Here is an 8538-nt window from a genome sequence, read left to right as displayed (position 1 = left end):
CTGTACCTGGTCTGACCAGGTGCAGGGGAGGGAACTTTAAGAGTCCTTTGTTTGGTGGTTTCGGCGTCAGCAAGGATAAGAACCGGTTTGAGCTAGTTTCCTTTGTTAACTACTTACAACAGAAACTGTCTCTGGAATATGGATTATGTCCATAACTATCGGACAGTGTACATTGCGAAATATTCGCAATGACCGGAATACTTTGCATGATGAGCTGAGCGGAACGATACTAAACACGATACAGACAGATGTGTGCAGGGCTAACTAAGCTATGTGTGGCGTTCTAAACCTTTTAACTATATTTCCTTTCGTGTAAGTGTGTTATTATGAATTTATGTGTGATAGTATGTCTACTCTTCTGGTCCACATTGTCACACATACTCGGGTATGGAAACTTTATTTGCGCAACTCTGCGAACCAAAATGGCGGCCATACTATCACAAAATGGCGTGTGTGTACCTAGACTTCCACAGTCCACCCTTTAACAGTAAATATAAAACTGTTACATTACAAAATATTTCACACGACAAAACAGAAATTCATAATCCTAACAAAGAAATTGGGATCCATGAAATAAACATATAAGGGGAGTAAACCATCTGCTCTCGGCCGATCCAGGATCATGGATAAACGATGGGCCGCATTTATCGAACAATCTACTCAGGGTCACGAAGGATAATGTACAATTTTGGGATAAAAATAAAAACAGGGGTGGTTACAACATATACACGTTCACAAATATGGTTTCTTTAAAGGGAGGTGGTTTCGATTTTTGGGTCATATACCAAACCCTGGTCTTCCTCTGTATCCCTCGTTCTTACACTCATGATTTCGGTACGTTTTGCCTTTCCCCGGGTCACCACCTTTAAACATTTGAACAATAGCACAAAGACTATGATGGCACCACCGATGCAGAGAAGGAGTTTTCCTATGCTAGCTATGATCCCCTGCGCCCATTCTCCTAAACCAGAGAACCAGTGCATTGGATTCAACCAGGAGGTCCATTCGCTAACTTTGTTACCTATTTCTGCCAGGCTGATATTATGTTCCCTTCTAAATTCCCATTTAAGCTGAAGAATCTCATCCATCCGGTGATCGATGATTTCTTCTGGGTCTTCAGTATTGTTGGTGATATATGTACAGCATTTCACCCCAAACTGTGTAGAGAGGGTGACACAATATCCTCCTGTCATGGCTGTCAGATAGTTCAACACCATTCGATGTTGGACTAGCTCTCTTTTATACGCTTGCAACTCCTTCCCAGTGTATCTAAAGGTGTCATCATAAATCTCAGTGATGTTATCTACCAAGCTGGCTAATGCTTGTATGTATTTAAAATTGATAACTCCTCGGGCGGTATGGGTGATATCTAATGCAATGAGGAATTGGATACCGAACGACTCGTGTATCATTTCAGAAGCTAGGGGTTCTTTTCTTATTGTTAAATCCCTTTTATGGATTTGGTCATAATGGGTATGAGTGTAAGGAGGAGAAATACCTCTGTGTACGTTCATCATCTCATCGTGTGTGAGGGTCATCACTTCCGGTAACACTCTGCCTAGATAACAAATACCAACGTAGTTCATGGAGAGCCATTTGTACGCCCTTCTACCACAAATATAATAAACATCGTCAGGGAGAAAATAAGGGACAGAGTATTTCATTATCTTGTCACACATTATCCATAAGAACATCCCCGTCCCCTGCTCCCTGACTCGTTCCTCACATGTTTCTGGCTGTAGGGTCATATTACAGTAGCCGGCTGATACTCTGCCGGCCATCATTTTACTTTTCTTCACCGTGTAAACATATTTATAGTGTCTTCCACTGGTTCGGATTTTTAATAATAATTCTTTATCTATGGGCTCTCCATCTGGACGCTGGGAGTAAGTTATTGTCTGGTTTTGCCATGTCACTTCCCAAGTACCAATTGTTCTGGAACTTGAGAAGTTCATACATACCAGGGATTTATCCACTTGGTATGGGTGTAATCTAAGACTAGGGGACCTGGTATACAGGTATCTCTTATCCAATGGCCTCCCCTTATTTAATACGCTTATCTCTGAAATACTAAGCGGGTATGGGACTAGGCCTACACTACTCCTTTTATGTAATACTTGAGAACACACCCAGCATTCTGTTTGGTTTAAAACCTTACCCACTAATGAGTGGTAATCACTCAAAGGATGTTGGCCGGTAGTTGCCTTACTGGTCGACTGACATCGCTGGATGCATCCTTCTTCCATTTTAGGTTGACAATATCTACAGACACAGTACTCACCAGACAATAAATCATCACATAGCCCTTGAACTACGTTTTCCTCATACCTTTTACCTTCTCCTGTCATGGGTAAAGTGTCAAGCTGGTTTAGGGATTCTACCTCACCCATATCTGGGTCCATTATTACACTGTCAGGATTCCGCTCCGATCGCTCTAGAATGTGGCAGCCACCGAGTATTTTAGGATGAAGAGAAGAACACAGAAAGAAAACAAAGACATATGTGCATAACTGTGAACCTTTTGCTTGGAGTCCTTCCATCATCTCTACCAGGGGACTTGTATTTTGCTCTGCTTCTTAGACCTTTGTTCGCTCAGGTTGCTCGACCTTGGCTGCTTCTCAGTGTTCCCGAAACAATGCTTCTAGCGACACTTCTTCTCTCTCGCTCTCTGCACACTGGGATTCTGGGTTACTGGCTTTCTTGCAGTGGGACGAATGTATCCAAGTCTCTCTCTCTGCGACTTTAATTGATGTAGTGCTGGTCAACAAAACTTGGTACGGTCCTTCCCAACGGTCTATCAAACAACCTGAGCGTAAGAAATTTCGGATCATAACAAAGTCTCCTGGTTTAAGATTATGACAATTCTCGGTAGGCATATCAGGGTTCAGTAAATTCAGCTGCTTTTGTTGCTTCCTTAGCTGTTTGTTTAGCTTTAGGATATACTGTACAGTTAGCTCATTATTACATTTTAGATCATCCTGTGGGTCTATCATGATGTGTGGCTGCCGACCAAACAGTATCTCGAAGGGGGACAGGTTGAGCGGAGTCCTGGGAGTGGTCCTAATGCTATACAACACAATAGGCAGTGCCTCTGGCCATAACAACCCTGTTTCAGCCATAACTTTACCCAATTTGTTCTTAATAGTACCATTCATTCTCTCAACTTTGGCGCTCGCCTGGGGACGATATGGAGTATGAAGTTTACTATTAATCCCCAGGAGTTTACACATGATTTGGAAGACCTCTCCTGTGAAATGAGTGCCTCTGTCACTCTCAATGACCTTTGGGATACCATATCTACAGACAAACTCCTGACATATTTTCTTTGCTGTAAAGGTAGCAGTGTTGGAGGCAGCGGGGAAAGCCTCCACCCAGCTGGAAAACATGTCAACACAAACCAATACATATTTCAAATTTCTACAGGGTGGTAACTGTATGAAGTCGATTTGTATTACCTGGAAAGGGCCTTCTGTAGGAGGGATGTGGGATGGCTCTGTTGGGATGGCTTTTCCAACGTTCTTCCTCAAACAGGTGAGGCATGACATTGCCACTCTACCTGCTTGAGAAGCGAACCCTGGTGCACACCAGTAGGCCTTTACCAGCTTGCACATACCTTCCTTCCCAAGATGTGTCAGCCCATGGGCCGCCTCGGCTAGACTAGGAAGGTATGCTCTGGGGGCCACTGGTTTCCCGTGTCCATCTCTCCAAAGTCCGGTGGACTCTTGGCCACATCCCTTCGACTTCCATACTGCTCTTTCCTGTGGGGAACACAAATTCTGCATGTCTATCAGTTTGGATGTGGATACCATGTTCAGTGTACAAAGGTTGGTGGGATGGGTAAAAATATTTACAGGGCATGCGGCCCTTTTCGCTGCCTCATCAGCGCGGCTGTTACCAAGTGACACCGGGTCTTTCTCTGATGTGTGAGCTTTGCACTTGATAACAGCCACTCTGTCTGGAAGCTGGATAGCTCCCAGAAGTCTCCTAATGTACGTCGCATGCGCCACTGGTGTGCCAGCCGCCGTCATGAAATTTCGGAGGCGCCATAGGGCTCCAAAATCATGGACTACTCCGAAAGCATATCTGGAGTCGGTATATATGTTCACTGATTTCCCTTTAGCCAGTTCACATGCTCTGGTCAGTGCCACCAGTTCCGCTACTTGCGCTGAGTGAGGTGGTCCTAAGGGTTCAGCTTCCACAATACCTTCTCCATCTACTACCGCGTAGCCTGTGCAAAGCTCTCCCGTCTCCGTCTGTCTATGACAGCTACCATCTGTGAATAAGGTTATGTCTACCTCACTTAATGGGCTGTCGCTTATGTCAGGACGTGCTGTGAAGGTCTGATTCAGGTAGGTCATGCAATCATGTTTGTCCTCACTCTCACTAAACTCTGCTTTACCATATTCAGTAACATTTCCATCACCCTCCACCCTTTGTGCCTTGGAGGGCACATGAGGAAGAAATGTGGCTGGGTTTAATGTGTTGCATCTTTTGATGGTAATATTTACTGGGGCCATCAGCGCCAGTTCCCACTTAGTGAACCGTGCTGAGGACACATGACGTGTTTGGGCAGAATTTAGGAGAGCAGAGACAGCATGGGGAGCATGAACAGTTAAATCGTGTCCCAGCACTACGTCCTCACTCTTACTTACTAGTTGTGCTATTGCAGCCACACTTCGTAAGCAAGTTGGGAGTGAGCGTGCTACTGTGTCCAGCTGGCCACTGTAGTACGCTATTGGTCGGTTGGCATCACCATGTTTTTGTACAAGCACTCCTGCCGCACACCCACCTGATTCAGTTCCGTACAGTTCAAAGGGTTTCCCATAATCTGGCATTCCTAGTGCTGGGGCCTTGGTTAGGCTCACCTTTAGTTCCTCGAAAGCCAGCTCAGATTCCTCAGTATGAGAGACCCGATCAGGCTTAGTTGAGGAAACCATCTCTTGCAGTGGTAATGCCAGAATAGAGAATCCTGGGATCCAATTGCGACAGTATCCACACATGCCTAGGAACGTACGGATCTGATGTTGGGTCTGTGGCAGTACCATGTTCTGAATCGCTTGGATTCTGTCGTCGGTGAGGTGTCTCAGCCCTTGGGTAAGACAGTGGCCCAGATATTTAACCCTGGTCTGGCATAATTGCAGCTTATCCTTTGATACTTTATGTCCTGTTTCTGAGAGATGCATCAGTAGCTGTCTAGTGTCATCCACTGATGACTCCAGTGATTCAGAACACAACAATAAGTCATCCACATATTGTATCAGTATCGAACCCCTCATGGGTTGAAAGGATTGCAAACAATCATGCAAGGCCTGGGAGAAGATGCTGGGGCTGTCTATGAACCCCTGGGGGAGTCTTGTCCAGGTATACTGTACTCCTCTGTAAGTAAAGGCGAACAGATACTGGCTGTCAGGATGCAAAGGGACGGAGAAGAATGCTGAACACAAATCAATGACTGTGAAATGTGTACAGTGGGGTGGGATTTGCATTAGGATGACAGCTGAGTTTGGCACTACGGGGAATTGGCTCTCGACTACCTTGTTTACCCCTCTCAAATCCTGCACTAGTCTGTAGCCCCTCCCCCCGCTCTTTTTCACAGGAAAGATGGGACTATTGGCCGTGCTGGAAGTTCTAACTAGGATTTCCTGTTGGAGCAATCGTTGGATCACTGGAAATATTCCTAGCTCAACTTCAGGTTTTAAAGGGTATTGCGGTATTTTTGGGGCTATCCTGCCTTCTTTTAAGCGGATTTCTACTGGAGCTACATTTGCCATCAGCCCAGCATCCTGTCCATCTTTAGTCCAAAGGGAACTCGGTATTTGTGCTGTAATTTCAGCTACCCTAGATGGATTTGATTCTACAACAGTGGAACACAACATTAGCCTCTGAGGACTATCCAGCATATCTTGCACTTCTTGTGTAAGATTTCTAGGAGTGTCCAGAAATACCCCATCGGGGGTGCAATAGATGACACATCCCATTTTGCATAGTAAATCTCTACCCAGGAGGTTAGTCGGGGCCGCTGCAGCCAACAGAAAAGAGTGTTTGGTATGCAGAGGCCCGATTGTAACCTCCGCTGGTTTCGTCAGTGGGTAATGTTGTATTTTTCCTGTTACCCCAATTGCCGCTACTGATTGGTTAGTGAAACCCAAGTGAAGAGGAGTGTTGAGAACAGATCTGGCCGCCCCTGTATCAACCAAAAAGGTTTGTCTTACTCCAGCTATATCAACCTTCACCTGAGGTTCCTCTCCAAGGTGTTGTGTTAGTCTAACTGGCTGTAGGATACAGGTATGACCTGTTTCCTATGGTCTGACCTGGGTTGCCCTTAGCACAGTGTCAGCCATCAGATGGGGAGGAGGCATGTTGCGTGACCTGTCTGTCTCCTCCCATTGTCTAGGGGCTGGGTATCTCCGTGTCTCACCTTTGTGAGATTCCCATTCTCGCTTATGTGTCTGATAACTCCTGTGGTTTCCGAACCTACACTGAGCTGCAATGTGTCCCTCCTTATTGCAGTTGTAACAGATAATTGGCTTTCTACCTGTTTCCCTGGTGTTTCGTTGTTGGTATGCAGCTTTGTTTGGGGCATTAGTAAGGGCTTGGATGCTAACCATCATCAGTTTGTCAGTTTGCAGTTCCCTGTGCTTCTTAATGTTGCGGTCGTGGTCCACAGCAGATTCCCGTAGGGCATCCACTGTCATTCCACGCCAATTTGGGAAAGAGGTTTGGACTCTGGCTCTCAGGTTTTCCCTAAGCCCTTCCACCAGCACAGAGACAATCATCTCCCTCAGGTGGGGGTCGTCCTTAGGCTCGGAGACACCAGTGTACTTTGATACCTCCAGTAAGGCTTTTGTAAAATAAATCAGCAGCAGTTTCGCCATCTTTCTGTTTGATGGTGAAAATCTTGCTATATTCTACTGCCGCAGGAAAATATACTCCCAACTGTAAGTTAATCAGGCGTATATTCTCCTGGTTGATCTCATCATTTATCTCCTTGTCCACTTTCAATCCACTATCCTGAATGAATTTCGGGATGTCAATGTGAGTGGGGAGACAGGCCCTCAACATGATTCTCCAATCCTTGTTGGTGGGCTCATCAGAGTTTCCTAGATCCCTTACAAATTTCCGGCACACTGCCAGATCTTTCCTAGGATCAGGGAAATCTGTAATGATGGACCGCAGCTCTAACCGTGTCCCTGGGTTTAGCATGGTCATCTTTCTGGTAGGTATCACACCCTCTCTGTCTGCCTTACCATAGGGAACCTCCAGTGTGCGTACAGGGTATGTTTGTACCACATTCGCATTACTGGGACCTGCTTGGGAGTCATTTGTGTCTGTGCTGTGTGGTGCATCATTACCTGAGTCCAATACTATGCTGTTGGCATCAGCCGTCTCCTCCTCCTGTGCTGGGGCCTCAACAGCGGGTTGAGCTTTTCCCTCAATCATATTAATTGCATGAGAGACGGCCAGTGCCAACAGCTGCTCGTTTTCCTCTCGGGTTTCCTTGTAAGGGGATAAAACAGGGTACAAGTTAGTAACAGGTACATTATTACTTAGGTCTTTCTTATGAGACATTAACCCCTTCGGCACATATGGGGGTGGGGGAGCTGATTCTAGTGTGGCAGCGGTTGCATTTGCATTTTTATTGTGGCTGATTGCATCAGGTATTGCCAGACCTCTGGCTCCCCATTGTTCCTGTCCTTCCTTCTGCCACAATTTAAGAATATTTATATGCTTCACTCTCTCCTTACGACTGGAGAGTAGGCATATTTCATCTTTTACTGCCGATAAGATTTCTGGATCGAAGCTACCAACACTGGGAAATTCTAACTTGCTGCCTTGTGTCATTTTTCTCCATTTATTTTGGTAAACAACTGCGAGTTCACCGTGCTTCCTGCACATAATAAAAGCAGCCGATCCTCTTGGCCGGCTTGCTTCCTCCCTATCTTGCACGTTATCACAGCGTGACCCGTTATTACCCATAGTTACAGGAATAAACGTTCACAGCTTAATAGATATCGGTGGGTTATTACTTATCTGAGAGCTCCCCAAACACTCACTTCTACAGCTTCCTAGAACATCCCACAGTCAAGCAGGTGCGAAGGATACGAGGTATTATACTCAATCACCAAGCTCTCAACTAGCAGCGAACTTCTAGCCAACTTGCTTGATGCGGCACAATTTTTCCAGGGTATAACAAACTTGTTTTCCTATACCCCCAAAAATCGGATTTCTAAAGTAGCTAATCGGAAACAAGTGCGTTCCGATATATCTTCTTGTACCCTCCTAGCGGAATTAATTCCACTGAAGGGGCAGTTCCTATGTGTACGTCGGCACGTACACCCTGTCCTAACTGGACCTGTCCTATTACACTGCGCTTGGGTTGTGTCCGTCCCACACCCGTCCGCCTCAGTTCTTTTTCACACTGGGCGCTATTTACACCTAGGTCTTATGCTTATTTTTGAAATATTTCTGTACAGAAAATTTTTCCCAGGCCGGTAGCTTTTCACTAGATTCTTATGCAGGTATAAATCCCTTATAATA

Source organism: Crinia signifera, chromosome 12, assembly GCF_055691185.1.
Source record: "Crinia signifera chromosome 12, ASM5569118v1, whole genome shotgun sequence".
Lineage (NCBI taxonomy): Eukaryota > Metazoa > Chordata > Amphibia > Anura > Myobatrachidae > Crinia > Crinia signifera.
This window is presented reverse-complemented; position numbering follows the sequence as displayed.